This window comes from Rhipicephalus microplus, chromosome 2, assembly GCF_043290135.1.
Source record: "Rhipicephalus microplus isolate Deutch F79 chromosome 2, USDA_Rmic, whole genome shotgun sequence".
Lineage (NCBI taxonomy): Eukaryota > Metazoa > Arthropoda > Arachnida > Ixodida > Ixodidae > Rhipicephalus > Rhipicephalus microplus.
Genome location: NC_134701.1, coordinates 91,981,135 through 92,006,748, shown reverse-complemented (window position 1 = coordinate 92,006,748; position 25,614 = coordinate 91,981,135). Strand labels below are relative to the sequence as shown.

Here is a 25,614-nt window from a genome sequence, read left to right as displayed (position 1 = left end):
GCCATGAATGCAGGAGTAAGCGATTGGCGTCGGTGGTTCAGTGATAAAATACTTGCCTGCCACGCGGCTGACTTGGGTTCGATTCGCTGCCGAAACATCGTGTTTTTTTTTTTAAATTTTCTTGCGTGCCTTTCCGCAATATCGCATGTCAATAATGGAGGAGTAAGCAAATGGTGTCGGTTGTTCAGTGGTAGAATACTCGCCCGCCACGCAGTTGACCTGGGCTCGATTCCGGGCCGACGCGTCGCTATTTTTATAAAAGCTCACGCGTGCTGTTACGCAACATTGCATGCCATGAATGCCGGAGTAAGCAAATGGCGTCGGTGGTTCAGTAATAAAATACTCGACTGCCACGCGCATGACACGTGTTCGATTCCTGGCTGAAGCATCGTTATTTTGAGAAAAGCTCACGCGTGCTGTTACGCAACATTGCATGCCATGAATGCCGGAGAATACAAATGGCATCGGTGGTTCAGTGGTAGAATACTCGCCTGCCACACGGGTGACCCGGGTTCAATTCACAGCCGACCCATCGTTATTTTTAGAAAAACTCACGCGTGCTGATTCGCACTATTGCATGCCATGAATGCAGGAGTAAGCAAATGGCGTCAGTGGTTCAGTAGTGGAATACTCGCCTGCCACGCGGGTGACCCGGGGTTGATTCCGTGCCAAAGCATTGTTACTTTTTGAAAAGCTCACACGTGCTGTTACGCAATATTGCATGTCATGAATGCCGGACAATACAAATGGCATCGGTGGTTCAGTGGTAGAATACTCGCCTGCCACACGGGTGACCCGGGTTCAATTCACGGCCGACGCATCGTTATCTTTAAAAAAGCTCACGCGTGTTAATACGCTATATATACATGCCATGAATGCAGGAGCAAGCAAATGGCGTCGGTAGTTCAGTAGTAGAATACTCGCCTGCCACGCGGGTGACTCGGGTTCTATTCCCTGCCGAAGCATTGCTACTTTTAAAAAAGCTCACACGTGCTGTTACGCAATAATGCATGTCATGAATGCCACAGTAAACGAATGGCGTCGGTGGTTCAGTGGTAGAACGCTCGCTTGCCACACTGGTGACCCTGGTTCGATTCCCGGCCGACGCATCGTTTATTTTAAAAAAGTTTCTGCGTGCTATTCCACAATATCGCATGTCAAGAATGCAGGAGTAAGCAAATGGCGTTGGTGGTTCAGTGGTAGAATACTCGTCTGCCACGCGGGCGACCCTGGTTCGATTCCCGGCCGACGCATCGTTATTTTTGTAAAAGCTCACGCATGCTGTTACACAATATTGCATGCCATGAATGTAGGAGTAAGCAAATGGCTTCGGTGGTTCAGTGGTAGAATACTCGCCTGCCACGCGGGTGACCCGGGTTCGATTCCCGGCCAACGCATCGTTATTTTTGTAAAAGCTCACGCATGCTGTTACGAATATATGCATGCCATGGATGCAGGAGCAAGCAAATTGCGTCGGTGCTTCAGTGGTAGAATACTCGCCTGCCACGCAGGTGACCCAAGTTCGATTCTCGGCCGACGCATCGTTATCTTTAGAAAAGCTCACGCGTGGTGTTATGCAATATTCAATGCCACGAATGCAGGAGTAAGCAAATGGCGTCGGTGGTTCAGTGGTAGAATACTCGCCTGCCACGCCGGTATCCCGGGTTCGATTCCCTGCCGAAGCATTGTTACTTTTTGAAAAGCTCACACGTGCTGTTACGCAATATTGCATGTCATGAATGCCGGAGAAAACAAATGGCGTCGGTCGTTCAGTGGTAGAATGCTCGCCTGCCACACGGTGACCCGGGTTCAATTCACGGCCGACGCATCGTTATCTTTAAAAAAGCTCACGCGTGTTCTTACGCTATATATGCATGCCATGAACGCAAAAGCAAGGAAATGGCGTCGGTGGTTCAGTGGTAGAATACTCGCCTGCCACGCGGTTGACCCGGGTTCGATTTCCAGTTGACGCATCGTTATTTTTAGAAACGCTCACGCGTGCTGTTACGCAATATTGCTTGCCATGAATGCAGGAGTAAGCAATTGGCGTCGGTGGTTCAGTGGTAAAATACTCGCCTGCCGCGCGGCTGACTCGGGTTCGATTCCCTGCAGAAACATCGTGTTTTTAAAACATTTCTTGCGTGCCTTTCCGCAATATTGCATGTCAATAATGCAGGAGTAGGCAAATGGTGTCGGTTGTTCAGTGGTATAATACTCGCCTGCCACGCGGGTGACCCGGGTTCTATTCCCGGCTGACGCATCGTTATTTTTAGAAAAGCTCACACGTGCTGATTAGCAATATTGCATGCCATGAATGCAGGAGTAAGCGAATAGCGTCGGTGGTTCATTGGTAGAATACTCGCCTGCCACGCGGGTGACCCGGGTGCTATTCCCGGCTAACGCATCGTTATTTTTAGAAAAGCTCACGCGTGCTGATTCGCAATATTGCATGCCATGAATGCAGGAATAAGCAAATGGCGTTGGTGGTTCAGTGGTAGAATACTCGCCTGCCACGCGGGTGACACGGGTTCTATTCCCGGCTGACGCATCGTTATTTTTAGAAAAGCTCATGCGTGCTGATTCGCAATATTGCATGCCTTGAATGCCGGAGTAAGCAAATGGCGTTGGTGGCTCAGTGGTAAAATACTCGCCTGCCACGCGGGTGACCCTAGTTCGATTCCCGGCTTACGCATCGTTATTTTTAGAAAAGCTCACGCGTGCTGATTCGCAATATTGCATGCCATGAATGCAGGAGTAAGCAAATGGCGTCGGTGGTTCAGTGGTAGAATACTCGCCTGCCGCGCGGGTTACCTGTGTTTAAATCACTGCCGAAGCATTGTTACTTTTAGAAAAGCTCACGCGTGCTGTTACGCAATGTTGCATGCCATGAATGCCGGAGTAAGCAAATGGCGTCGGTGGTTCAGTGGTAGAATACTCGCCTGCCACGCGGGTTACCTGTGTTTAAATCACTGCCGAAGCATTGTTACTTTTAGAAAAGCTCACGCGTGCTTTTCCACAATACTGCATGCCATGAATGTAGGAGTAAGCAAATGGCGTCGGTGGTTCAGTGGTAGAATACTCGCCTGCCACGCGGATGACCCGGGTTCGATTCCCGGCCGACGCATCGTTATTTTTGTAAAAGCTCACGCATGCTGTTACACAATATTGCATGCCATGAATGCAGGAGTAAGCAAATGGCGTCGGTGGTTCAGTGGTAGAATACTCGCCTGCCACGCGGGTGACCCGGATTCGATTACCGGCCGACGCATCGTTTATTTTAGAAAAGTACCTGCGTGCTATTCCGCAATATTGCATGTCATGAATGCAGGAGTAAGCAAATGGCGTTGGTGGTTCAAAGATAGAATACTCAACTGCTGCGCGGGTGACCCGGGTTTGATTCCCGGCCGACGCATTGTTATTTTTAGAAAAGCTCATGCATGCAGTTACGCTATATATGCATGCCATGAATGCAGGAACAAGCAGATGGCGTTGGTGGTTCAGTGGTAGAATACTCGCCTGCCGCGCGGGTGACCCGGGTTCGATTCCCGGCCGACGCATTGTTATGTTTGAAGAAGTTCCGACGTGTTGTAACGAATAATTGCATGTCATGAATGCAGGAGTAAGCAACTGGCGTTGGTGGTTCAGTGGTAGAATACTCGGCTGCCACGCGGCTGACCCAGGTTCGATTCCCGGCCGACGCATTGTTATATTTAGAAAAGCTGACGCGTGCTGTTACGCTAAATATGCATGCCATGAATGCAGGAGCAAGCAAATTGCGATGGTGCTTCAGTGGTAGAATACTCGCCTGCCACGCGGGTGACCCAAGTTCGATTCTCGGCCGACGCATCGTTATCTTTAGAAAAGCTCACGCGTGCTGTTATGCAATATTCAATGCCACGAATGCAGGAGTAAGCAAATGGCGTCGGTGGTTCAGTGGTAGAATACTCGACTGCCACGCGGGTATCCCGGGTTCGATTCCCTTCCGAAGCATTGTTACTTTTTGAAAAGCTCACACGTGCTGTTACGCAATATTGCATGTCATGAATGCCGGAGAAAACAAATGGCGTCGGTCGTTCAGTGGTAGAATGCTCGCCTGCCACACGGGTGACCCGGGTTCAATTCACGGCCGACGCATCGTTATCTTTAAAAAAGCTCACGCGGTTTCTCACGCTATATATGCATGCCATGAACGCAGGAGCAAGCAAATGGCGTCGGTGGTTCAGTGGTAGAACACTTGCCTGCCACGCGGGTGACCCGGGTTCGATTCCCGGCTGACGCATCGTTATTTTTAGAAACGCTCACGCGTGCTGTTACGCAATATTGCATGCCATGAATGCAGGACTAAGCGATTGGCCTCGGTGGTTCAGTGATAAAATACTTGCCTGCCACGCGGCTGACTTGGGTTCGATTCGCTGCCGAAACAACGTGTTTTTTTTTAATTTTCTTGCGTGCCTTTCCGCAATATCGCATGTCAATAATGCAGGAGTAAGCAAATGGTGTCGGTTGTTCAGTGGTAGAATACTCGCCTGCCACGCAGTTGACCTGGGCTCGATTCCGGGCCGACGCGTCGCTATTTTTATAAAAGCTCACGCGTGCTGTTACGCAATATTGCATGCCATGAATGCCGGAGTAAGCAAATGGCGTCGGTGATTCAGTGGTAAAATACTCGACTGCCACGCGCATGACACGTGTTCGATTCCTGGCTGAAGCATCGTTATTTTGAGAAAAGCTCACGCGTGCTGTTACGCAATATTGCATGCCATGAATGCAGGAGTAAGCAAATGGCGTCGGTGGTTCAGTGGTGGAATACTCGCCTGCTACGCGGGTGACCCGGGTTTGATTCCGTGCCAAAGCATTGTTACTTTTTGAAAAGCTCACACGTGCTGTTACGCAATATTGCATGTCATGAATGCTGGAGAATACAAATGGCATCGGTGGTTCAGTGGTAGAATACTTGCCTGCCACACGGGTGACCCGGGTTCATTTCACGGCCGACGCATCGTTATCTTTAAAAAAGCTCAAGGGTGTTCTTACGCCATATATGCATGCCATTAAAGCAGGAGAAAGCAAATGGCGTCGGTGGTTCAGTGGTAGAGTACTCCCTGCCACACAGGTGACCCGGGTTCGATTCCCGGCTGAAGCATCGTTATTTTTAGAAAAGCTCACGCGTGCTGATTCGCAATATTGCATGCCATGAATGCAGGAATAAGCAAATGCCGTCGGTGGTTCACTGGTAGAATACTCGCCTGCCACGCGGGTTACTTGTGTTTAAATCGCTGCCGAAGCATTGTTACTTTTAGAAAAGCTCACGCGTGCTGTTACGCAATATTGCATGCCATGAATGCCGGAGTAAGCAAACGGCGTCGGTGGTTCAGTTGTAGAATACTCGCATGCCACGCGGGTGACCCTGGTTCGATTCCCGGCCGACGCATCTTTTATTTTTAAAAAGTTCCTGCATGCTATTCCACAATATTGCATGTCAAGAATGCAGGAGTAAGCAAATGGCGTCGATGGTTCAGTGGTAGAATACTCGCCTGCCACGCGGGTGACCCGGGTTTGATTCCCGGCCGACGCATCGTTTATTTTAGAAAAGTACCTGAGTGCTATTCCGCAATATTGCATGTCAAGAATGCAGGAGCAAGCAGATGGCGTTGGTGGTTCAGTAGTAGAAAACTCGCCTGCCACGCGGGTGACCCGGGTTCTATTCCCTGCCGAAGCATTGCTACATTTAGAAAAGCTCACACGTGCTGTTACGCAATATTGCATGTCATGAATGCCACAGTAAACAAATGGCGTCGGTGGTTCAGTGGTAGAATGCTCGCCTGCCACACTCGTGACCCTGATTCGATTCCCGGCCGACGCATCGTTTATTTTAAAAATGTTCCTGCGTGCTATTCCACAATATTGCATGTCAGGAATGCAGGAGGAAGCAAATGGCGTTGGTGGTTCAGTGGTAGAATACTCGTCTGCCACGCGGGCTACCCGGGTTCGATTCCCGGCCGACGCATCGTTATTTTTGTAAAAGCTCACGCATGCTGTTACACAATATTGCATGCCATGAATATAGGAGTAAGCAAATGGCGTCGGTGGTTCAGTGGTAGAATACTCGCCTGCCACGCGGGTGACCCGGGTTCGATTCCCGGCCGATGCATCGTTATTTTTGTAAAAGCTCACGCATGCTGTTACAAAATATTGCATGCCATGAATGCAGGAGTAAGAAAATGGCGTCGGTTGTTCAGTGGTAGAATACTCGCCTGCCACGCGGGTGACCCGGGTTCGATTCCCGGCCGACGCATCGTTTATTTTAGAAAAGTACCTGCGTGCTATTCCGCTATATGTGCATGCCACAAATGCAGAAGTAAGCAAATGGCGTCGGTGGTTCAGTGGTAAAATTCTCTCTGCCACGCGGGTGATCCGGGTTCGATTCCCGGCTGACGCATCGTTATTATCAGAAAACACGCGTGCTGTTACGCTATATATGCATGCCATGAATGCAGGAGCAAGCAAATTGCGTCGGTGCTTCAGTGGTAGAATACTCGCCTGGCACGCGGGTGATCCAAGTTCGATTCTCGGCCGACGCATCGTTATCTCTAGAAAAGCTCACGCGTGCTGTTACGCAATATTCAATGCCACGAATGCAGGAGTAAGCAATTGGCGTCGGAGGTTCAGTGGTAGAATACTCGCCTGCCACGTGGGTTACCTGTGTTTAAATCGCTGCCGAAGCATTGTTACTTATAGAAAAGCTCACACGTGCTGTTACGCAATATTGCTTGCCATGAATGCCGGTGTAAGCAAATGGCGTCGGTGGTTCAGTTGTGAAATACTCGCCTGCCACGCGGGTGATCCGCGTTCGATTCCCGGCCGACGCATTGTTATTTTTAGAAAAGCTCATGCATGCTGTTACGGTATATATGCATGCCATGAATGCAGGAGCAAGCAGATGGCGTTGGTGGTTCAGTGGTAGAATACTCACATGCTGCGCGGGTGACCCGGGTTTGATTCCCGGCCGACGCATTGTTATTTTTAGAAAAGCTCATGCATGCTGTTACGCTTTATATGCATGCCATGAATGCAGGAGCAAGCAGATGGCCTTGGTGGTTCAGTGGTAGAACACTCGCCTGCCGCGCGGGTGACCCGGGTTCCATTCCCGGCCGACGCATTTTTATTTTTGAATAAGCACAGACGTGTTTTTACGAATAATTGCATGTCATGAATGCAGGAGTAAGCAATTGGCGTCGGTGGTTCAGTGGTAGAATACTCGCCTGCCACGTGGGTTACCTGTGTTTAAATCGCTGCCGAAGCATTGTTACTTTTAGAAAAGCTCACACGTGCTGTTACGCAATATTGCTTGCCATGAATGCCGGAGTAAGCAAATGGCGTCGGTGGTTCAGTTGTGAAATACTCGCCTGCCACGCGGGTGACCCGGGTTCGATTCCCGGCCGACGCATTGTTATTTTTAGAAAAGCTCATGCATGCTGTTACGCTATATATGCATGCCATGAATGCAGGACTAAGCGATTGGCCTCGGTGGTTCAGTGATAAAATACTTGCCTGCCACGCGGCTGACTTGGGTTCGATTCGCTGCCGAAACATCGTGTTTTTTATAAATTTTCTTGCGTGCCTTTCCGCAATATCGCATGTCAATAATGCAGGAGTAAGCAAATGGTGTCGGTTGTTCAGTGGTAGAATACTCGCCTGCCACGCAGTTGACCTGGGCTCGATTCCGGGCCGACGCGTCGCTATTTTTATAAAAGCTCACGCGTGCTGTTACGCAATATTGCATGCCATGAATGCCGGAGTAAGCAAATGGCGTCGGTGATTCAGTGGTAAAATACTCGACTGCCACGCGCATGACACGTGTTCGATTCCTGGCTGAAGCATCGTTATTTTGAGAAAAGCTCACGCGTGCTGTTACGCAATATTGCATGCCATGAATGCAGGAGTAAGCAAATGGCGTCGGTGGTTCAGTGGTGGAATACTCGCCTGCTACGCGGGTGACCCGGGTTTGATTCCGTGCCAAAGCATTGTTACTTTTTGAAAAGCTCACACGTGCTGTTACGCAATATTGCATGTCATGAATGCTGGAGAATACAAATGGCATCGGTGGTTCAGTGGTAGAATACTTGCCTGCCACACGGGTGACCCGGGTTCATTTCACGGCCGACGCATCGTTATCTTTAAAAAAGCTCAAGGGTGTTCTTACGCCATATATGCATGCCATTAAAGCAGGAGAAAGCAAATGGCGTCGGTGGTTCAGTGGTAGAGTACTCCCTGCCACACAGGTGACCCGGGTTCGATTCCCGGCTGAAGCATCGTTATTTTTAGAAAAGCTCACGCGTGCTGATTCGCAATATTGCATGCCATGAATGCAGGAATAAGCAAATGCCGTCGGTGGTTCACTGGTAGAATACTCGCCTGCCACGCGGGTTACTTGTGTTTAAATCGCTGCCGAAGCATTGTTACTTTTAGAAAAGCTCACGCGTGCTGTTACGCAATATTGCATGCCATGAATGCCGGAGTAAGCAAACGGCGTCGGTGGTTCAGTTGTAGAATACTCGCATGCCACGCGGGTGACCCTGGTTCGATTCCCGGCCGACGCATCTTTTATTTTTAAAAAGTTCCTGCATGCTATTCCACAATATTGCATGTCAAGAATGCAGGAGTAAGCAAATGGCGTCGATGGTTCAGTGGTAGAATACTCGCCTGCCACGCGGGTGACCCGGGTTTGATTCCCGGCCGACGCATCGTTTATTTTAGAAAAGTACCTGAGTGCTATTCCGCAATATTGCATGTCAAGAATGCAGGAGCAAGCAGATGGCGTTGGTGGTTCAGTAGTAGAAAACTCGCCTGCCACGCGGGTGACCCGGGTTCTATTCCCTGCCGAAGCATTGCTACATTTAGAAAAGCTCACACGTGCTGTTACGCAATATTGCATGTCATGAATGCCACAGTAAACAAATGGCGTCGGTGGTTCAGTGGTAGAATGCTCGCCTGCCACACTCGTGACCCTGATTCGATTCCCGGCCGACGCATCGTTTATTTTAAAAATGTTCCTGCGTGCTATTCCACAATATTGCATGTCAGGAATGCAGGAGGAAGCAAATGGCGTTGGTGGTTCAGTGGTAGAATACTCGTCTGCCACGCGGGCTACCCGGGTTCGATTCCCGGCCGACGCATCGTTATTTTTGTAAAAGCTCACGCATGCTGTTACACAATATTGCATGCCATGAATATAGGAGTAAGCAAATGGCGTCGGTGGTTCAGTGGTAGAATACTCGCCTGCCACGCGGGTGACCCGGGTTCGATTCCCGGCCGATGCATCGTTATTTTTGTAAAAGCTCACGCATGCTGTTACAAAATATTGCATGCCATGAATGCAGGAGTAAGAAAATGGCGTCGGTTGTTCAGTGGTAGAATACTCGCCTGCCACGCGGGTGACCCGGGTTCGATTCCCGGCCGACGCATCGTTTATTTTAGAAAAGTACCTGCGTGCTATTCCGCTATATGTGCATGCCACAAATGCAGAAGTAAGCAAATGGCGTCGGTGGTTCAGTGGTAAAATTCTCTCTGCCACGCGGGTGATCCGGGTTCGATTCCCGGCTGACGCATCGTTATTATCAGAAAACACGCGTGCTGTTACGCTATATATGCATGCCATGAATGCAGGAGCAAGCAAATTGCGTCGGTGCTTCAGTGGTAGAATACTCGCCTGGCACGCGGGTGATCCAAGTTCGATTCTCGGCCGACGCATCGTTATCTCTAGAAAAGCTCACGCGTGCTGTTACGCAATATTCAATGCCACGAATGCAGGAGTAAGCAATTGGCGTCGGAGGTTCAGTGGTAGAATACTCGCCTGCCACGTGGGTTACCTGTGTTTAAATCGCTGCCGAAGCATTGTTACTTATAGAAAAGCTCACACGTGCTGTTACGCAATATTGCTTGCCATGAATGCCGGTGTAAGCAAATGGCGTCGGTGGTTCAGTTGTGAAATACTCGCCTGCCACGCGGGTGATCCGCGTTCGATTCCCGGCCGACGCATTGTTATTTTTAGAAAAGCTCATGCATGCTGTTACGGTATATATGCATGCCATGAATGCAGGAGCAAGCAGATGGCGTTGGTGGTTCAGTGGTAGAATACTCACATGCTGCGCGGGTGACCCGGGTTTGATTCCCGGCCGACGCATTGTTATTTTTAGAAAAGCTCATGCATGCTGTTACGCTTTATATGCATGCCATGAATGCAGGAGCAAGCAGATGGCCTTGGTGGTTCAGTGGTAGAACACTCGCCTGCCGCGCGGGTGACCCGGGTTCCATTCCCGGCCGACGCATTTTTATTTTTGAATAAGCACAGACGTGTTTTTACGAATAATTGCATGTCATGAATGCAGGAGTAAGCAATTGGCGTCGGTGGTTCAGTGGTAGAATACTCGCCTGCCACGTGGGTTACCTGTGTTTAAATCGCTGCCGAAGCATTGTTACTTTTAGAAAAGCTCACACGTGCTGTTACGCAATATTGCTTGCCATGAATGCCGGAGTAAGCAAATGGCGTCGGTGGTTCAGTTGTGAAATACTCGCCTGCCACGCGGGTGACCCGGGTTCGATTCCCGGCCGACGCATTGTTATTTTTAGAAAAGCTCATGCATGCTGTTACGCTATATATGCATGCCATGAATGCAGGACTAAGCGATTGGCCTCGGTGGTTCAGTGATAAAATACTTGCCTGCCACGCGGCTGACTTGGGTTCGATTCGCTGCCGAAACATCGTGTTTTTTATAAATTTTCTTGCGTGCCTTTCCGCAATATCGCATGTCAATAATGCAGGAGTAAGCAAATGGTGTCGGTTGTTCAGTGGTAGAATACTCGCCTGCCACGCAGTTGACCTGGGCTCGATTCCGGGCCGACGCGTCGCTATTTTTATAAAAGCTCACGCGTGCTGTTACGCAATATTGCATGCCATGAATGCCGGAGTAAGCAAATGGCGTCGGTGGTTCAGTGGTAAAATACTCGACTGCCACGCGCATGACACGTGTTCGATTCCTGGCTGAAGCATCGTTATTTTGAGAAAAGCTCACGCGTGCTGTTACGCAATATTGCATGCCATGAATGCAGGAGTAAGCAAATGGCGTCGGTGGTTCAGTGGTGGAATACTCGCCTGCTACGCGGGTGACCCGGGTTCAATTCACGGCCGACGCATCTTTATCTTTAAAAAAGCTCACGGGTGTTCTTACGCCATCTATGCATGCCATTAAAGCAGGAGAAAGCAAATGGCGTCGGTGGTTCAGTGGTAGAGTACTCCCTGCCACACAGGTGACCCGGGTTCGATTCCCGGCTGACGCATCGTTATTTTTAGAAAAGCTCACGCGTGCTGATTCGCAATATTGCATGCCATGAATGCAGGAATAAGCAAATGCCATCGGTGGTTCACTGGTAGAATACTCGCCTGCCACGCGGGTTACTTGTGTTTAAATCGCTGCCGAAGCATTGTTTCTTTTAGAAAAGCTCACGCGTGCTGTTACGCAATATTGCATGCCATGAATGCCGGAGTAAGCAAACGGCGTCGGTGGTTCAGTTGTAGAATACTCGCATGCCACGCGGGTGACCCTGGTTCGATTCCCGGCCGACGCATCTTTTATTTTTAAAAAGTTCCTGCATGCTATTCCACAATATTGCATGTCAAGAATGCAGGAGTAAGCAAATGGCGTCGATGGTTCAGTGGTAGAATACTCGCCTGCCACGCGGGTGACCCGGGTTTGATTCCCGGCCGACGCAACGTTTATTTTAGAAAAGTACCTGAGTGCTATTCCGCAATATTGCATGTCAAGAATGCAGGAGCAAGCAGATGGCGTTGGTGGTTCAGTAGTAGAAAACTCGCCTGCCACGCGGGTGACCCGGGTTCTATTCCCTGCCGAAGCATTGCTACATTTAGAAAAGCTCACACGTGCTGTTACGCAATATTGCATGTCATGAATGCCACAGTAAACAAATGGCGTCGGTTTTTCAGTGGTAGAATGCTCGCCTGCCACACTCGTGACCCTGATTCGATTCCCGGCCGACGCATCGTTTATTTTAAAAACGTTCCTGCGTGCTATTCCACAAAATTGCATGTCAGGAATGCAGGAGGAAGCAAATGGCGTTGGTGGTTCAGTGGTAGAATACTCGTCTGCCACGCGGGCTACCCGGGTTCGATTCCCGGCCGACGCATCGTTATTTTTGTAAAAGCTCACGCATGCTGTTACACAATATTGCATGCCATGAATGTAGGAGTAAGCAAATGGCGTCGGTGGTTCAGTGGTAGAATACTCGCCTGCCACGCGGGTGACCCGGGTTCGATTCCCGGCCGATGCATCGTTATTTTTGTAAAAGCTCACGCATGCTGTTACACAATATTGCATGCCATGAATGCAGGAGTAAGAAAATGGCGTCGGTTGTTCAGTGGTAGAATACTCGCCTGCCACGCGGGTGACCCGGGTTCGATTCCCGGCCGACGCATCGTTTATTTTAGAAAAGTACCTGCGTGCTATTCCGCTATATGTGCATGCCACAAATGCAGGAGTAAGCAAATGGCGTCGGTGGTTCAGTGGTAAAATTCTCTCTGCCACGCGGGTGATCCGGGTTCGATTCCCGGCTGACGCATCGTTATTATCAGAAAAGCTCACGCGTGCTGTTACGCTATATATGCATGCCATGAATGCAGGAGCAAGCAAATTGCGTCGGTGCTTCAGTGGTAGAATACTCGCCTGCCACGCGGGTGATCCAAGTTCGATTCTCGGCCGACGCATCGTTATCTCTAGAAAAGCTCACGCGTGCTGTTACGCAATATTCAATGCCACGAATGCAGGAGTAAGCAATTGGCGTCGGTGGTTCAGTGGTAGAATACTCGCCTGCCACGTGGGTTACCTGTGTTTAAATCGCTGCCGAAGCATTGTTACTTTTAGAAAAGCTCACACGTGCTGTTACGCAATATTGCTTGTCATGAATGCCGGAGTAAGCAAATGGCGTCAGTGGTTCAGTTGTGAAATACTCGCCTGCCACGCGGGTGATCCGGGTTCGATTCCCGGCCGACGCATTGTTATTTTTAGAAAAGCTCATGCATGCTGTTACGCTATATATGCATGCCATGAATGCAGGAGCAAGCAAATTGCGTCGGTGGTTCAGTGGTAGAATACTCGCCTGCCACGCGGGTGACCCGGGTTCTATTCCCTGCCGAAGCATTGCTACAATTAGAAAAGCTCACACGTGCTGTTACGCAATATTGCATTTCATGAATGCAGGAGTAAGCAACTGGCAATGGTGGTTCAGTGGTAGAATACTCGGCTGCCACGCGAGTGACCCAGGTTCGATTCCCGGCCGACGCATTGTTATATTTAGAAAAGCTCACGCGTGCTGTTACGCTATATATGCATGCCATGAATGCAGGAGCAAGCAAATTGCGTCGGTGCTTTAGTGGGACAATACTCGCCTGCCACGCGGGTCACCCGGGTTCGATTCCCGGCCGACGCATCGATATTTTTGTAAAAGCTCACGCATGCTGTTACACAATATTGCATGCCATGAATGCAGGATTAAGCAAATGGCGTCGGTGGTTCAGTGGTAGAATACTCGCTTGCCACGCGGGTGACCCGGGTTCGATTCCCGGCCGACGCATCGTTTATTTTAGAAAAGTACCTGCGTGCTATTCCGCAATATTGCATTTCATGGATGCAGGAGTAAACAAATGGCGTTGGTGGTTCAGTGATAGAATACTCACCTGCTGCGCGGGTGACCCGGGTTTGATTTTCGGCCGACGCATTGTTATTTTTAGAAAAGCTCATGCATGCTGTTACGAATAATTGCATGTCATGAATGCAGGAGTAAGCAACTGGCGTTGGTGGTTCAGTGGTGGAATACTCGCCTGCCACGCGGGTGACCCGGGTTCCATTCCCTGCCGAAGCATTGCTACATTTAGAAACGCTCACACGTGCTGTTACGCAATATTGCATGTCATGAATGCCAATGTAAGCAAATGGCGTCGGTGGTTCAGTGGTACAATGCTCGCCTGCCACACTGGTGACCCTAGTTTGATTCCCGGCTGACGCATCGTTTATTTTAGAAAAATACCTGCGTGCTATTCCACAATATTGCATGTCATGAATGCAGGAGTAAGCAAGAAGCGTTGGTGGTTCAGTGATAGATTACTCACCTGCTGCGCTGGTGACGGCGGTTTGATTCCCGGCCGACGCATTGTTATTTTTAGAAAAGCTCATGCATGCTGTTACGCTATATATGCATTCCATGAATGCAGGAGCAAGCAGATGGCGTTGGTGGTTTAGTGGTAGAATACTCGCCTGCCGCGCGGGTGACCCGGGTTCGATTCCCGGCCAACGCATTGTTATTTTTGAAGAAGCTCAGACGTGTTGTTTCGAATAATTGCATGTCATGAATGCAGGAGTAAGCAACTGGCGTTGGTGGTTCAGTGGTAGAATACTCGGCTGCCACGCGGGTGACCCAGGTTCGATTCCCGGCCGACGCATCGTTATCTCTAGAAAAGCTCACGCGTGCTGTTACGCAATATTCAATGCCACGAATGCAGGAGTAAGCAATTGGCGTCGGAGGTTCAGTGGTAGAATACTCGCCTGCCACGTGGGTTACCTGTGTTTAAATCGCTGCCGAAGCATTGTTACTTTTAGAAAAGCTCACGCGTACTGTTACGCAATATTGCATGCCATGAATGCCGGAGTAAGCAAACGGCGTCGGTGGTTCAGTTGTAGAATACTCGCATGCCACGCGGGTGACCCTGGTTCGATTCCCGGCCGACGCATCTTTTATTTTTAAAAAGTTCCTGCATGCTATTCCACAATATTGCATGTCAAGAATGCAGGAGTAAGCAAATGGCGTCGATGGTTCAGTGGTAGAATACTCGCATGCCACGCGGGTGACCCGGGTTTGATTCCCGGCCGACGCATCGTTTATTTTAGAAAAGTACCTGAGTGCTATTCCGCAATATTGCATGTCAAGAATGCAGGAGCAAGCAGATGGCGTTGGTGGTTCAGTAGTAGAATACTCGTCTGCCACGCGGGCTACCCGGGTTCGATTCCCGGCCGACGCATCGTTATTTTTGTAAAAGCTCACGCATGCTGTTACACAATATTGCATGCCATGAATGTAGGAGTAAGCAAATGGCGTCGGTGGTTCAGTGGTAGAATACTCGCCTGCCACGCGGGTGACCCGGGTTCGATTCCCGGCCGATGCATCGTTATTTTTGTAAAAGCTCACGCATGCTGTTACAAAATATTGCATGCCATGAATGCAGGAGTAAGAAAATGGCGTCGGTTGTTCAGTGGTAGAATACTCGCCTGCCACGCGGGTGACCCGGGTTCGATTCCCGGCCGACGCATCGTTTATTTTAGAAAAGTACCTGCGTGCTATTCCGCTATATGTGCATGCCACAAATGCAGGACTAAGCAAATGGCGTCGGTGGTTCAGTGGTAAAATTCTCTCTGCCACGCGGGTGATCCGGGTTCGATTCCCGGCTGACGCATCGTTATTATCAGAAAAGCTCACGCGTGCTGTTACGCTATATATGCATGCCATGAATGCAGGAGCAAGCAAATTGCGTCGGTGCTTCAGTGGTAGAATACTCGCCTGGCACGCGGGTGATCCAAGTTCGATTCTCGGCCGACGCATCGTTATCTCTAGAAAAGCTCACGCGTGCTGTTACGCAATATTCAATGCCACGAATGCAGGAGTAAGCAATTGGCGTCGGAGGTTCAGTGGTAGAATACTCGCCTGCCACGTGGGTTACCTGTGTTTAAATCGCTGCCGAAGCATTGTTACTTATAGAAAAGCTCACACGTGCTGTTACGCAATATTGCTTGCCATGAATGCCGGTGTAAGCAAATGGCGTCGGTGGTTCAGTTGTGAAATACTCGCCTGCCACGCGGGTGATCCGGGTTCGATTCCCGGCCAACGCATTGTTATTTTTAGAAAAGCTCATGCATGCTGTTACGCTATATATGCATGCCATGAATGCAGGAGCAAGCAGATGGCGTTGGTGGTTCAGTGGTAGAATACTCACCTGCTGCGCGGGTGACCCGGGTTTGATTCCCGGCCGACGCATTGTTATTTTTAGAAAAGCTCATGCATGCTGTTACGCTTTATATGCATGCCATGAATGCAGGAGCAAGCAGATGGCGTTGGTGGTTCAGTGGTAGAACACTCGCCTGCCGCGCGGGTGACCCGGGTTCCATTCCCGGCCGACGCATTGTTATTTTTGAATAAGCACAGACGTGTTGTTACGAATAATTGCATGTCATGAATGCAGGAGTAAGCAATTGGCGTCGGTGGTTCAGTGGTAGAATATTCGCCTGCCACGTGGGTTACCTGTGTTTAAGTCGCTGCCGAAGCATTGTTACTTTTAGAAAAGCTCACACGTGCTGTTACGCAATATTGCTTGCCATGAATGCCGGAGTAAGCAAATGGCGTCGGTGGTTCAGTTGTGAAATACTCGCCTGCCACGCGGGTGATCCGGGTTCGATTCCCGGCCGACGCATTGTTATTTTTAGAAAAGCTCATGCATGCTGTTACGCTATATATGCATGCCATGAATGCAGGACTAAGCGATTGGCCTCGGTGGTTCAGTGATAAAATACTTGCCTGCCACGCGGCTGACTTGGGTTCGATTCGCTGCCGAAACATCGTGTTTTTTTTAAATTTTCTTGCGTGCCTTTCCGCAATATCGCATGTCAATAATGCAGGAGTAAGCAAATGGTGTCGGTTGTTCAGTGGTAGAATACTCGCCTGCCACGCAGTTGACCTGGGCTCGATTCCGGGCCGACGCGTCGCTATTTTTATAAAAGCTCACGCGTGCTGTTACGCAATATTGCATGCCATGAATGCCGGAGTAAGCAAATGGCGTCGGTGGTTCAGTGGTAAAATACTCGACTGCCACGCGCATGACACGTGTTCGATTCCTGGCTGAAGCATCGTTATTTTGAGAAAAGCTCACGCGTGCTGTTACGCAATATTGCATGCCATGAATGCAGGAGTAAGCAAATGGCGTTGGTGGTTCAGTGGTGGAATACTCGCCTGCTACGCGGGTGACCCGGGTTTGATTCCGTGCCAAAGCATTGTTACTTTTTGAAAAGCTCACACGTGCTGTTACGCAATATTGCATGTCATGAATGCCGGAGAATACAAATGGCATCGGTGGTTCAGTGGTAGAATACTTGCCTGCCACACGGGTGACCCGGGTTCAATTCACGGCCGACGCATCGTTATCTTTAAAAAAGCTCAAGGGTGTTCTTACGCCATATATGCATGCCATTAAAGCAGGAGAAAGCAAATGGCGTCGGTGGTTCAGTGGTAGAGTACTCCCTGCCACACAGGTGACCCGGGTTCGATTCCCGGCTGAAGCATCGTTATTTTTAGAAAAGCTCACGCGTGCTGATTCGCAATATTGCATGCCATGAATGCAGGAATAAGCAAATGCCGTCGGTGGTTCACTGGTAGAATACTCGCCTGCCACGCGGGTTACTTGTGTTTAAATCGCTGCCGAAGCATTGTTTCTTTTAGAAAAGCTCACGCGTGCTGTTACGCAATATTGCATGCCATGAATGCCGGAGTAAGCAAACGGCGTCGGTGGTTCAGTTGTAGAATACTCGCATGCCACGCGGGTGACCCTGGTTCGATTCCCGGCCGATGCATCTTTTATTTTTAAAAAGTTCCTGCATGCTATTCCACAATATTGCATGTCAAGAATGCAGGAGTGAGCAAATGGCGTCGATCGTTCAGTGGTAGAATACTCGCCTGCCACGCGGGTGACCCGGGTTTGATTCCCGGCCGACGCATCGTTTATTTTAGAAAAGTACCTGAGTGCTATTCCGCAATATTGCATGTCAAGAATGCAGGAGCAAGCAGATGGCGTTGGTGGTTCAGTAGTAGAAAACTCGCCTGCCACTCGGGTGACCCAGGTTCTATTCCCTGCCGAAGCATTGCTACATTTAGAAAAGCTCACACGTGCTGTTACGCAATATTGCATGTCATGAATGCCACAGTAAACAAATGGCGTCGGTGGTGCAGTGTTAGAATGCTCGCCTGCCACACTCGTGACCCTGATTCGATTCCCGGCCGACGCATCGTTTATTTTAAAAACGTTCCTGCGTGCTATTCCACAATATTGCATGTCAGGAATGCAGGAGGAAGCAAATGGCGTTGGTGGTTCAGTGGTAGAATACTCGTCTGCCACGCGGGCTACCCGGGTTCGATTCCCGGCCGACGCATCGTTATTTTTGTAAAAGCTCACGCATGCTGTTACACAATATTGCATGCCATGAATGTAGGAGTAAGCAAATGGCGTCGGTGGTTCAGTGGTAGAATACTCGCCTGCCACGCGGGTGATCCGGGTTCGATTCCCGGCTGACGCATCGTTATTATCAGAAAAGCTCACGCGTGCTGTTACGCTATATATGCATGCCATGAATGCAGGAGCAAGCAAATTGCGTCGGTGCTTCAGTGGTAGAATACTCGCCTGCCACGCGGGTGAGACAAGTTCGATTCTCGGCCGACGCATCGTTATCTCTAGAAAAGCTCACGCGTGCTGTTACGCAATATTCAATGCCACGAATGCAGGAGTAAGCAATTGGCGTCGGTGGTTCAGTGGTAGAATACTCGCCTGCCACGTGGGTTACCTGTGTTTAAATCGCTGCCGAAGCATTGTTACTTTTAGAAAAGCTCACACGTGCTGTTACGCAATATTGCTTGCCATGAATGCCGGAGTAAGCAAATGGCGTCAGTGGTTCAGTTGTGAAATACTCGCCTGCCACGCGGGTGATCCGGGTTCGATTCCCGGCCGACGCATTGTTATTTTTAGAAAAGCTCATGCATGCTGTTACGCTATATATGCATGCCATGAATGCAGGAGCAAGCTGATGGCGTTGGTGGTTCAGTGGTAGAATACTCGCCTGCCACGCGGGTGACTCGGGTTCGATTCCCGGCCGACGCATCGATATTTTCGTAAAAGCTCACGCATGCTGTTACGCTATATATGCATGCCATGAATGCAGGAGCAAGCAAATTGCGTCGGTGGTTCAGTGGTGGAATACTCGCCTGCCACGCGGGTGACCCGGGTTCTATTCCCTGCCGAAGCATTGCTACATTTAGAAAAGCTCACACGTGCTGTTACGCAATATTGCATTTCATGAATGCAGGAGTAAGCAACTGGCGTTGGTGGTTCAGTGGTAGAATACTCGGCTGCCACGCGAGTGACCCAGGTTCGATTCCCGGCCGACGCATTGTTATATTTAGAAAAGCTCACGCGTGCTGTTACGCTATATATGCATGCCATGAATGCAGGAGCAAGCAAATTGCGTCGGTGCTTTAGTGGGACAATACTCGCCTGCCACGCGGGTCACCTGGGTTCGATTCCTGGCCGACGCATCGATATTTTCGTAAAAGCTCACGCATGCTGTTACACAATATTGCATGCCATGAATGCAGGATTAAGCAAATGGCGTCGGTGGTTCAGTGGTAGAATACTCGCTTGCCACGCGGGTGACCCGGGTTCGATTCCCGGCCGACGCATCGTTTATTTTAGAAAAGTACCTGCGTGCTATTCCGCAATATTGCATTTCATGGATGCAGGAGTAAACAAATGGCGTTGGTGGTTCAGTGATAGAATACTCACCTGCTGCGCGGGTGACCCGGGTTTGATTTTCGGCCGACGCATTGTTATTTTTAGAAAAGCTCATGCATGCTGTTACGAATAATTGCATGTCATGAATGCAGGAGTAAGCAACTGGCGTTGGTGGTTCAGTGGTGGAATACTCGCCTGCCACGCGGGTGACCCGGATTCCATTCCCTGCCGAAGCATTGCTACATTTAGAAACGCTCACACGTGCTGTTACGCAATATTGCATGTCATGAATGCCAATGAAGCAAATGGCGTCGGTGGTTCAGTGGTACAATGCTCGCCTGCCACACTGGTGACACTAGTTCGATTCCCGGCCGACGCATCGTTTATTTTAGAAAAATACCTGCGTGCTATTCCACAATATTGCATGTCATGAATGCAGGAGTAAGCAAGAAGCGTTGGTGGTTCAGTGATAGATTACTCACCTGCTGCGCTGGTGACGGGGGTTTGATTCCCGGCCGACGCATTGTTATTTTTAGGAAAGCTCATGCATGCTGTTACACTATATATGCATTCCATGAATGCCGGAGCAAGCAGATGGCGTTGGTGGTTTAGTGGTAGAATACTCGCCTGCCGCGCGGGTGACCCGGGTTCGATTCCCGGCCAACGCATTGTTATTTTTGAAGAAGCTCAGACGTGTTGTTTCGAATAATTGCATGTCATGAATGCAGGAGTAAGCAACTGGCGTTGGTGGTTCAGTGGTAGAATACTCGCCTGCCACGCGGGTATCCTGAGTTCGATTCCCTGCAGAAGCATTGTTACTTTTTGAAAAGCTCACAGGTGCTGTTACGCAATATTGCATGTCATAAATGCCGGAGGAAACAAATGGCGTCGGTCGTTCAGTGGTAGAATGCTCGCCTGCCACACGGGTGACCCGAGTTCAATTCACGGCCGACGCATCGTTATTTTTAAGAAAGCTCACGCGTGTTTTTACGCTATATATGCATGCGATGAACGCACGAGCAAGAATGGCGTCGGTGGTTCAGTGGTAGAATACTCGCCTGCCACGCGGGTGACCCGGGTTCGATTCCCGGCTGACGCATCGTTATTTTTAGAAACGCTCACGCGTGCTGTTACGCAATATTGCATGCCATGAATGCAGGAGTAAGCGATTGGCGTCGGTGGTTCAGTGGTAAAATACTCGCCTGCCACGCGGCTGACCCGGGTTCGATTCCCTGCCGAAACATCGTGTTTTTTAAAAATTTTCTTGCGTGCCTTTCCGCAATATCGCATTTCAATAATGCAGGAGTAAGCAAATGGTGTCGGTTGTTCAGTGGTAGAATACTCGCCTGCCACGCGGTTGACCTGGGCTCAATTCCGGGCCGACGCGTCGCTATTTTATAAAAGCTCACGCGTGCTGTTACGCAATATTGCATGCCATGAATGCCGGAGTAAGCAAATGGCGTCGGTGGTTCAGTGGTAAAATACTCGACTGCCACGCGGATGACACGTGTTCGATTCCTGGCTGAAGCATCGTTATTTTGAGAAAAGCTCACGCATGCTGTTACGTAATATTGCATGCCATGAATGCAGGAGTAAGCAAAGGGCGTCGGTGGTTCGGTGGTGGAATACTCGCCTGCCACGCGGGTGACCCGGGTTTGATTCCGTGCCAAAGCATTGTTACTTTTTGAAAAGCTCACACGTGCTGTTACGCAATATTGCATGTCATGAATGCCGGAGAATACAAATGGCATCGGTGGTTCAGTGGTAGAATACTCGCCTGCCACACGGGTGACCCGGGTTCAATTCACGGCCGACCCATCGTTATCTTTAAAAAAGCTCACGCGTGTTGTTACGCTATATATGCATGCCATGAAAGCAGGAGAAAGCAAAGGCGTCGGTGGTTCAGTGGTATAAAACTCGCCTGCCACACGGGTGACCCGGGCTCGATTCCCGGCTGACGCATCGTTATTTCTAGAAGAACTAAGGCGTGCTTATTCGCAATATTGCACGCCATGAATGCAGGAGTAAGCAAATGGCGTCGGTGGTTCAGTGGTAGAATACTCGCCTGCCACGTGGATTACCTGTGTTTAAATCGCTGCCGAAGCATTGTTACTTTTAGAAAAGCTCGAGCGTGCTGATACGCAATATTGCATGCCATGAAAGCTGGAGTAAGCAAATGGCGTCGGTGGTTCAGTGTCAGAATACTCGCCTGCCACGCGGCTGATCCGGGTTCGATTCCCGGCCGAAGCAACGTTTATTTTTGAAAAGTTCCTGCGTACTATTCCGCAATATTGCATGTCATGAGTGCAGGAACAAGCAAATGGCGTCAGTAGTTCCGTGGAAGAATACTCGCCTGCCACGCGGGTAACCCTAATTCGATTCCTGGCTGAAGCATCGTTATTTTTAGAAAAGCTAACGCGTGCTTTTACGCTATATATACATGCCATGAATGCAGGAGCAAGCAGATGGCGTTGCTGGTTCAGTGGTAGAATACTCGCCTGCTGCGCGGATGACCCGGGTTTGATTCCCGGCTGACACATTGTTATATTTAGAAAACTCACGGGTGATGTTACGCTATATGTGCATGCCATGAATGCAGGAGCACAAAAATGGCAGCGGTGGTTCAGTGGTACAATACTCGCCTGCCACGCGGGTGACCCGGGTTCGATTCCCAGCAGACGCATCGTTATTTTTCGAAAAGCTAACGCGTGCTGTTACGCTATATATGCATGCCATGAATGCAGGAGCAAGCCAATTGCGTCGGTGCTTCAGTGGTAGATACTCGCCTGCCACGCGGGTGACCCAGGTACGATTCTAGGCCGACGCATCGTTATTGTTAGAAAAGCTCACGCGTGTTGTTACGCAATATTGCATGCCACAAATGCAGGAGTAAGCAAATGGCGTTGGTGGTTCAGTGGTGGAATATTCGCCTGCCTCGCGGGTGACCCGGGTTTGATTCCGTGCCAAAGCAGTGTTACTTTTTGAAAAGCTCACACGTGCTGTTACGCAATATTGCATGTCGTGAATGCTACAGTAAACAAATGGCGTCGGTGGTTCAGTGGTAGAATGCTCGCCTGCCACACTGGTGACCCTGGTTCGATTCCCGGCCGACGCATCGTTTATTTTAAAAACGTTCCTGCGTGCTATTCCACAATATTACATGTCAAGAATGCAGGAGGAAGCAAATGGCGTTGGTGGTTCAGTGGTAGAATACTCGCCTGCCACGCGGGTGACCCGGGTTCGATTCCCAGCCGATGCATCGTTATTTTTATAAAAGCTCACGCATGCTGTTACACAATATTGCATGCCATGAATGCAGGAGTAAGAAAATGGCGTCGGTGGTTCAGTGGTAGAATACTCGCCTGCCACGCTGGTGACCCGGGTTCAATTCCCGGCCGACGCATCGTTTATTTTAGAAAAGTACCTGAGTGCTATTCCGCAATATTGCATGTCAAGAATGCAGGAGCAAGCAGATGGCATTGGTGGTTAAGTAGTAGAATACTCGCCTGCCACGCCGGTGACCCGCGTTCTATTCCCTGCCGAAGCATTGCTACATTTAGAAACGCTCACACGTGCTGTTACGCAATAATGCATGTCATGAATGCCACAGTAAACAAATGGCGTCGGTGGTTCAGTGGTAGAATGCTCGCCTGCCACACTGGTGACCCTGGTTCGATTCCCGGCCGACGCATCGTTTATTTTAAAAACGTTCCTGTGTGCTATTCCACAATATTGCATGTCAAGAATGCAGGAGGAAGCAAATGGCGTTGGTGGTTCAGTGGTAGAATACTCGTCTGCCACGCGGGCGACCCGGGTTCGATTCCCGGCCGACGCATCGTTATTTTTGTAAAAGCTCACGCATGCTGTTACACAATATTGCATGCCATGAATGTAGGAGCAAGCAAATGGCGTCAGTGGTTCAGTGGTAGAATACTCGCCTGCCACGCGGGTGACCCGGGTTCGATTCCCGGCTGACAAATCGTTATTTTTAGAAACGCTCACGCGTGCTGTTACACAATATTGCATGCAATGAATGCAGGAGTAAGCAATTGGCGTCGATGGTTCAGTGGTAAAAAAACTCGCCTGCCACGCGGCTGAACTGGGTTCGATTCCCTGCCGAAACATCGTGTTTTTTTTTTAAATTTTCTTGCGTGCCTTTCTGCAATATCGCATGTCAATAATGCAGGAGCAAGCAAATGGCGTCGGTGGTTCTGTGGTAGAATACTCGCGTGCCACGCGGGTGATACGTGTTCGATTCCTGGCTAAAGCATCTCTATTTTGAGAAAAGCTCACGCGTGCTGTTACGCAATATTGCATGCCATGACTGCAGGAGTAAGCAAATGGCGTCGGTGGTTCAGTGGTGGAATATTCGCCTGCCACGCGGGTGACCCGGGTTTGATTCCGTGCCAAAGCATTGTTACTTTTTGAAAAGCTCACACATGCTGTTACGCAATATTGCATGTCGTGAATGCCGGAGAATACAAATGGCATCGGTGGTTCAGTGGTAGAATACTTGCCTGCCGCACGGGTGACCCGGGTTCAATTCACGGCCGACGCATCGTTATCTTTAAAAAAGCTCACGCGTGTTGTTACGCCATATATGCATGCCATTAAAGCAGGAGAAAGCAAATGGCGTCGGTGTTTCAGTGGTAGAATACTCGCCTGCCACACGGGTGACCCGGGTTCGATTCCCGGCCGACGCATCTTTTATTGTAAAAAAGTTCCTGCATGCTATTCCACAATATTGCATGTCAAGAATGCAGGAGTAAGCAAATGGCCTTGGTGGTTCAGTGGTAGAGTACTCGTCTGCCACGCGGGCGACCCGGGTTCGATTCCCTGCCGACGCATCGTTATTTTTGTAAAAGCTCACGCATGCTGTTACACAATATTGCATGCCATGAATGCAGGAGTAAGCAAATGGCGTCGATGGTTCAGTGGTAGAATACTCGCCTGCCACGCGGGTGACCCGGGTTCGATTCCCGGCCGACGCATCGTTTATTTTAGAAAAGTACCTGAGTGCTATTCCGCAATATTGCATGTCAAGAATGCAGGAGCAAGCAGATGGCGTTGGTGGTTCAGTAGTAGAATACTCGCCTGCCACGCGGGTGACCCGGGTTCTATTCCCTGCCGAAGCATTGCTACTTTTAGAAAAGCTCACACCTGCTGTTACGCAATATTGCATGTCATGAATGCCACAGTAAACAAATGGCGTCGGTGGTTCAGTGGTTGAATGCTCGCCTGCCACACTGGTGACCCTGGTTCGATTCCCGGCCGACGCATCGTTTATTTTAAAAACGTTCCTGCGTGCTATTCCAAAATATTGCATGTCAAGAATGCAGGAGGAAGCAAATGGCGTTGGTGGTTCAGTGGTAGAATACTCGTCTGCCACGCGGGCGAACCGGGTTCGATTCCCGGCCGACGCATCGTTATTTTTGTAAAAGCTCACGCATGCTGGTACACAATATTGCATGCCATGAATGCAGGAGCAAGCAAATTGCGTCGGTGCTTCAGTGGTAGAATACTCGCCTGCCACGCGGGTGACCCAAGTTCGATTCTCGGCCGACGCATCGTTATCTTTAGAAAAGCTCACGCGTGCTGTTACGCAATATTCAATGCCACGAATGCAGGAGTAAGCAAATGGCGTCGGTGGTTCAGTGGTAGAATACTCGCCTGCCACGCGGGTGACCCGGGTTCGATTCCCTGCCGAAGCATTGTTACTTTTTGAAAAGCTCACACGTGCTGTTACGCAATATTGCATGTTATGCATGCCGGAGAAAACAAATGGCGTCAGTCGTTCAGTGGTAGAATGCTCGCCTGCCACACGGGTGACCCGGGTTCAATTCACGGCCGACGTATCGTTATTTTTAAAAAGCTCACGCGTGTTCTTACGCTATATATGCATGACATGAACGCAGGAGCAAGCAAATGGCGTCGGTGGTTCAGTGGTAGAATACTCGCCTGTCACTCGGGTGACCCGGGTTCGATTCCCGGCTGACGCATCGTTA

General features: G+C 49.8%; 61 non-coding genes across 61 annotated transcripts; all 61 read left to right on the top strand.

The window, feature by feature from the left end:
* Positions 1–749: 749 nt before the first annotated feature.
* TRNAG-GCC (transfer RNA glycine (anticodon GCC)) lies at positions 750–820 on the top strand. Its single transcript has one exon. It is a non-coding gene; the product is annotated as a tRNA-Gly (tRNA).
* A 218-nt stretch (positions 821–1,038) lies between these two features.
* Positions 1,039–1,109, top strand: TRNAG-GCC (transfer RNA glycine (anticodon GCC)). Its single transcript has one exon. It is a non-coding gene; the product is annotated as a tRNA-Gly (tRNA).
* A 73-nt stretch (positions 1,110–1,182) lies between these two features.
* TRNAG-GCC (transfer RNA glycine (anticodon GCC)) lies at positions 1,183–1,253 on the top strand. The gene has a single exon. It is a non-coding gene; the product is annotated as a tRNA-Gly (tRNA).
* Positions 1,254–1,326: 73 nt separating this feature from the next.
* TRNAG-GCC (transfer RNA glycine (anticodon GCC)) lies at positions 1,327–1,397 on the top strand. Its single transcript has one exon. It is a non-coding gene; the product is annotated as a tRNA-Gly (tRNA).
* Positions 1,398–2,477: 1,080 nt separating this feature from the next.
* TRNAG-GCC (transfer RNA glycine (anticodon GCC)) lies at positions 2,478–2,548 on the top strand. The gene has a single exon. It is a non-coding gene; the product is annotated as a tRNA-Gly (tRNA).
* A 505-nt stretch (positions 2,549–3,053) lies between these two features.
* On the top strand, positions 3,054–3,124 carry TRNAG-GCC (transfer RNA glycine (anticodon GCC)). The gene has a single exon. It is a non-coding gene; the product is annotated as a tRNA-Gly (tRNA).
* A 73-nt stretch (positions 3,125–3,197) lies between these two features.
* TRNAG-GCC (transfer RNA glycine (anticodon GCC)) lies at positions 3,198–3,268 on the top strand. The gene has a single exon. It is a non-coding gene; the product is annotated as a tRNA-Gly (tRNA).
* Positions 3,269–3,486: 218 nt separating this feature from the next.
* On the top strand, positions 3,487–3,557 carry TRNAG-GCC (transfer RNA glycine (anticodon GCC)). The gene has a single exon. It is a non-coding gene; the product is annotated as a tRNA-Gly (tRNA).
* Positions 3,558–4,063: 506 nt separating this feature from the next.
* TRNAG-GCC (transfer RNA glycine (anticodon GCC)) lies at positions 4,064–4,134 on the top strand. Its single transcript has one exon. It is a non-coding gene; the product is annotated as a tRNA-Gly (tRNA).
* A 74-nt stretch (positions 4,135–4,208) lies between these two features.
* On the top strand, positions 4,209–4,279 carry TRNAG-GCC (transfer RNA glycine (anticodon GCC)). The gene has a single exon. It is a non-coding gene; the product is annotated as a tRNA-Gly (tRNA).
* Positions 4,280–5,504: 1,225 nt separating this feature from the next.
* On the top strand, positions 5,505–5,575 carry TRNAG-GCC (transfer RNA glycine (anticodon GCC)). The gene has a single exon. It is a non-coding gene; the product is annotated as a tRNA-Gly (tRNA).
* A 361-nt stretch (positions 5,576–5,936) lies between these two features.
* Positions 5,937–6,007, top strand: TRNAG-GCC (transfer RNA glycine (anticodon GCC)). The gene has a single exon. It is a non-coding gene; the product is annotated as a tRNA-Gly (tRNA).
* A 73-nt stretch (positions 6,008–6,080) lies between these two features.
* Positions 6,081–6,151, top strand: TRNAG-GCC (transfer RNA glycine (anticodon GCC)). Its single transcript has one exon. It is a non-coding gene; the product is annotated as a tRNA-Gly (tRNA).
* A 73-nt stretch (positions 6,152–6,224) lies between these two features.
* Positions 6,225–6,295, top strand: TRNAG-GCC (transfer RNA glycine (anticodon GCC)). Its single transcript has one exon. It is a non-coding gene; the product is annotated as a tRNA-Gly (tRNA).
* A 215-nt stretch (positions 6,296–6,510) lies between these two features.
* Positions 6,511–6,581, top strand: TRNAA-GGC (transfer RNA alanine (anticodon GGC)). Its single transcript has one exon. It is a non-coding gene; the product is annotated as a tRNA-Ala (tRNA).
* A 507-nt stretch (positions 6,582–7,088) lies between these two features.
* On the top strand, positions 7,089–7,159 carry TRNAG-GCC (transfer RNA glycine (anticodon GCC)). Its single transcript has one exon. It is a non-coding gene; the product is annotated as a tRNA-Gly (tRNA).
* Positions 7,160–7,376: 217 nt separating this feature from the next.
* On the top strand, positions 7,377–7,447 carry TRNAG-GCC (transfer RNA glycine (anticodon GCC)). Its single transcript has one exon. It is a non-coding gene; the product is annotated as a tRNA-Gly (tRNA).
* A 1,226-nt stretch (positions 7,448–8,673) lies between these two features.
* Positions 8,674–8,744, top strand: TRNAG-GCC (transfer RNA glycine (anticodon GCC)). The gene has a single exon. It is a non-coding gene; the product is annotated as a tRNA-Gly (tRNA).
* A 361-nt stretch (positions 8,745–9,105) lies between these two features.
* On the top strand, positions 9,106–9,176 carry TRNAG-GCC (transfer RNA glycine (anticodon GCC)). Its single transcript has one exon. It is a non-coding gene; the product is annotated as a tRNA-Gly (tRNA).
* A 73-nt stretch (positions 9,177–9,249) lies between these two features.
* Positions 9,250–9,320, top strand: TRNAG-GCC (transfer RNA glycine (anticodon GCC)). The gene has a single exon. It is a non-coding gene; the product is annotated as a tRNA-Gly (tRNA).
* Positions 9,321–9,393: 73 nt separating this feature from the next.
* TRNAG-GCC (transfer RNA glycine (anticodon GCC)) lies at positions 9,394–9,464 on the top strand. Its single transcript has one exon. It is a non-coding gene; the product is annotated as a tRNA-Gly (tRNA).
* Positions 9,465–9,679: 215 nt separating this feature from the next.
* On the top strand, positions 9,680–9,750 carry TRNAA-GGC (transfer RNA alanine (anticodon GGC)). Its single transcript has one exon. It is a non-coding gene; the product is annotated as a tRNA-Ala (tRNA).
* A 507-nt stretch (positions 9,751–10,257) lies between these two features.
* TRNAG-GCC (transfer RNA glycine (anticodon GCC)) lies at positions 10,258–10,328 on the top strand. Its single transcript has one exon. It is a non-coding gene; the product is annotated as a tRNA-Gly (tRNA).
* Positions 10,329–10,545: 217 nt separating this feature from the next.
* TRNAG-GCC (transfer RNA glycine (anticodon GCC)) lies at positions 10,546–10,616 on the top strand. The gene has a single exon. It is a non-coding gene; the product is annotated as a tRNA-Gly (tRNA).
* Positions 10,617–11,122: 506 nt separating this feature from the next.
* On the top strand, positions 11,123–11,193 carry TRNAS-GCU (transfer RNA serine (anticodon GCU)). Its single transcript has one exon. It is a non-coding gene; the product is annotated as a tRNA-Ser (tRNA).
* A 505-nt stretch (positions 11,194–11,698) lies between these two features.
* Positions 11,699–11,769, top strand: TRNAG-GCC (transfer RNA glycine (anticodon GCC)). Its single transcript has one exon. It is a non-coding gene; the product is annotated as a tRNA-Gly (tRNA).
* Positions 11,770–12,130: 361 nt separating this feature from the next.
* TRNAG-GCC (transfer RNA glycine (anticodon GCC)) lies at positions 12,131–12,201 on the top strand. Its single transcript has one exon. It is a non-coding gene; the product is annotated as a tRNA-Gly (tRNA).
* Positions 12,202–12,274: 73 nt separating this feature from the next.
* Positions 12,275–12,345, top strand: TRNAG-GCC (transfer RNA glycine (anticodon GCC)). Its single transcript has one exon. It is a non-coding gene; the product is annotated as a tRNA-Gly (tRNA).
* A 73-nt stretch (positions 12,346–12,418) lies between these two features.
* On the top strand, positions 12,419–12,489 carry TRNAG-GCC (transfer RNA glycine (anticodon GCC)). The gene has a single exon. It is a non-coding gene; the product is annotated as a tRNA-Gly (tRNA).
* Positions 12,490–12,707: 218 nt separating this feature from the next.
* Positions 12,708–12,778, top strand: TRNAG-GCC (transfer RNA glycine (anticodon GCC)). The gene has a single exon. It is a non-coding gene; the product is annotated as a tRNA-Gly (tRNA).
* Positions 12,779–13,140: 362 nt separating this feature from the next.
* Positions 13,141–13,211, top strand: TRNAG-GCC (transfer RNA glycine (anticodon GCC)). Its single transcript has one exon. It is a non-coding gene; the product is annotated as a tRNA-Gly (tRNA).
* Positions 13,212–13,573: 362 nt separating this feature from the next.
* Positions 13,574–13,644, top strand: TRNAG-GCC (transfer RNA glycine (anticodon GCC)). Its single transcript has one exon. It is a non-coding gene; the product is annotated as a tRNA-Gly (tRNA).
* A 650-nt stretch (positions 13,645–14,294) lies between these two features.
* Positions 14,295–14,365, top strand: TRNAG-GCC (transfer RNA glycine (anticodon GCC)). The gene has a single exon. It is a non-coding gene; the product is annotated as a tRNA-Gly (tRNA).
* Positions 14,366–14,438: 73 nt separating this feature from the next.
* Positions 14,439–14,509, top strand: TRNAG-GCC (transfer RNA glycine (anticodon GCC)). The gene has a single exon. It is a non-coding gene; the product is annotated as a tRNA-Gly (tRNA).
* Positions 14,510–14,870: 361 nt separating this feature from the next.
* On the top strand, positions 14,871–14,941 carry TRNAG-GCC (transfer RNA glycine (anticodon GCC)). Its single transcript has one exon. It is a non-coding gene; the product is annotated as a tRNA-Gly (tRNA).
* A 73-nt stretch (positions 14,942–15,014) lies between these two features.
* TRNAG-GCC (transfer RNA glycine (anticodon GCC)) lies at positions 15,015–15,085 on the top strand. The gene has a single exon. It is a non-coding gene; the product is annotated as a tRNA-Gly (tRNA).
* A 73-nt stretch (positions 15,086–15,158) lies between these two features.
* On the top strand, positions 15,159–15,229 carry TRNAG-GCC (transfer RNA glycine (anticodon GCC)). The gene has a single exon. It is a non-coding gene; the product is annotated as a tRNA-Gly (tRNA).
* Positions 15,230–15,302: 73 nt separating this feature from the next.
* Positions 15,303–15,373, top strand: TRNAG-GCC (transfer RNA glycine (anticodon GCC)). Its single transcript has one exon. It is a non-coding gene; the product is annotated as a tRNA-Gly (tRNA).
* A 218-nt stretch (positions 15,374–15,591) lies between these two features.
* Positions 15,592–15,662, top strand: TRNAA-GGC (transfer RNA alanine (anticodon GGC)). The gene has a single exon. It is a non-coding gene; the product is annotated as a tRNA-Ala (tRNA).
* Positions 15,663–16,024: 362 nt separating this feature from the next.
* Positions 16,025–16,095, top strand: TRNAS-GCU (transfer RNA serine (anticodon GCU)). Its single transcript has one exon. It is a non-coding gene; the product is annotated as a tRNA-Ser (tRNA).
* Positions 16,096–16,169: 74 nt separating this feature from the next.
* TRNAG-GCC (transfer RNA glycine (anticodon GCC)) lies at positions 16,170–16,240 on the top strand. The gene has a single exon. It is a non-coding gene; the product is annotated as a tRNA-Gly (tRNA).
* A 1,514-nt stretch (positions 16,241–17,754) lies between these two features.
* Positions 17,755–17,825, top strand: TRNAG-GCC (transfer RNA glycine (anticodon GCC)). The gene has a single exon. It is a non-coding gene; the product is annotated as a tRNA-Gly (tRNA).
* A 361-nt stretch (positions 17,826–18,186) lies between these two features.
* TRNAG-GCC (transfer RNA glycine (anticodon GCC)) lies at positions 18,187–18,257 on the top strand. The gene has a single exon. It is a non-coding gene; the product is annotated as a tRNA-Gly (tRNA).
* Positions 18,258–18,330: 73 nt separating this feature from the next.
* Positions 18,331–18,401, top strand: TRNAG-GCC (transfer RNA glycine (anticodon GCC)). Its single transcript has one exon. It is a non-coding gene; the product is annotated as a tRNA-Gly (tRNA).
* Positions 18,402–18,908: 507 nt separating this feature from the next.
* On the top strand, positions 18,909–18,979 carry TRNAG-GCC (transfer RNA glycine (anticodon GCC)). The gene has a single exon. It is a non-coding gene; the product is annotated as a tRNA-Gly (tRNA).
* Positions 18,980–19,197: 218 nt separating this feature from the next.
* TRNAG-GCC (transfer RNA glycine (anticodon GCC)) lies at positions 19,198–19,268 on the top strand. The gene has a single exon. It is a non-coding gene; the product is annotated as a tRNA-Gly (tRNA).
* Positions 19,269–19,486: 218 nt separating this feature from the next.
* TRNAG-GCC (transfer RNA glycine (anticodon GCC)) lies at positions 19,487–19,557 on the top strand. Its single transcript has one exon. It is a non-coding gene; the product is annotated as a tRNA-Gly (tRNA).
* Positions 19,558–20,206: 649 nt separating this feature from the next.
* On the top strand, positions 20,207–20,277 carry TRNAG-GCC (transfer RNA glycine (anticodon GCC)). The gene has a single exon. It is a non-coding gene; the product is annotated as a tRNA-Gly (tRNA).
* A 360-nt stretch (positions 20,278–20,637) lies between these two features.
* On the top strand, positions 20,638–20,708 carry TRNAG-GCC (transfer RNA glycine (anticodon GCC)). Its single transcript has one exon. It is a non-coding gene; the product is annotated as a tRNA-Gly (tRNA).
* A 1,945-nt stretch (positions 20,709–22,653) lies between these two features.
* TRNAG-GCC (transfer RNA glycine (anticodon GCC)) lies at positions 22,654–22,724 on the top strand. The gene has a single exon. It is a non-coding gene; the product is annotated as a tRNA-Gly (tRNA).
* A 73-nt stretch (positions 22,725–22,797) lies between these two features.
* TRNAG-GCC (transfer RNA glycine (anticodon GCC)) lies at positions 22,798–22,868 on the top strand. Its single transcript has one exon. It is a non-coding gene; the product is annotated as a tRNA-Gly (tRNA).
* Positions 22,869–22,941: 73 nt separating this feature from the next.
* Positions 22,942–23,012, top strand: TRNAG-GCC (transfer RNA glycine (anticodon GCC)). Its single transcript has one exon. It is a non-coding gene; the product is annotated as a tRNA-Gly (tRNA).
* Positions 23,013–23,229: 217 nt separating this feature from the next.
* Positions 23,230–23,300, top strand: TRNAG-GCC (transfer RNA glycine (anticodon GCC)). The gene has a single exon. It is a non-coding gene; the product is annotated as a tRNA-Gly (tRNA).
* A 73-nt stretch (positions 23,301–23,373) lies between these two features.
* Positions 23,374–23,444, top strand: TRNAG-GCC (transfer RNA glycine (anticodon GCC)). Its single transcript has one exon. It is a non-coding gene; the product is annotated as a tRNA-Gly (tRNA).
* Positions 23,445–23,517: 73 nt separating this feature from the next.
* On the top strand, positions 23,518–23,588 carry TRNAG-GCC (transfer RNA glycine (anticodon GCC)). Its single transcript has one exon. It is a non-coding gene; the product is annotated as a tRNA-Gly (tRNA).
* Positions 23,589–24,241: 653 nt separating this feature from the next.
* TRNAG-GCC (transfer RNA glycine (anticodon GCC)) lies at positions 24,242–24,312 on the top strand. The gene has a single exon. It is a non-coding gene; the product is annotated as a tRNA-Gly (tRNA).
* Positions 24,313–24,529: 217 nt separating this feature from the next.
* On the top strand, positions 24,530–24,600 carry TRNAG-GCC (transfer RNA glycine (anticodon GCC)). Its single transcript has one exon. It is a non-coding gene; the product is annotated as a tRNA-Gly (tRNA).
* A 361-nt stretch (positions 24,601–24,961) lies between these two features.
* On the top strand, positions 24,962–25,032 carry TRNAG-GCC (transfer RNA glycine (anticodon GCC)). The gene has a single exon. It is a non-coding gene; the product is annotated as a tRNA-Gly (tRNA).
* Positions 25,033–25,105: 73 nt separating this feature from the next.
* TRNAG-GCC (transfer RNA glycine (anticodon GCC)) lies at positions 25,106–25,176 on the top strand. The gene has a single exon. It is a non-coding gene; the product is annotated as a tRNA-Gly (tRNA).
* A 73-nt stretch (positions 25,177–25,249) lies between these two features.
* On the top strand, positions 25,250–25,320 carry TRNAG-GCC (transfer RNA glycine (anticodon GCC)). Its single transcript has one exon. It is a non-coding gene; the product is annotated as a tRNA-Gly (tRNA).
* A 217-nt stretch (positions 25,321–25,537) lies between these two features.
* On the top strand, positions 25,538–25,608 carry TRNAD-GUC (transfer RNA aspartic acid (anticodon GUC)). Its single transcript has one exon. It is a non-coding gene; the product is annotated as a tRNA-Asp (tRNA).
* Positions 25,609–25,614: the final 6 nt, after the last annotated feature.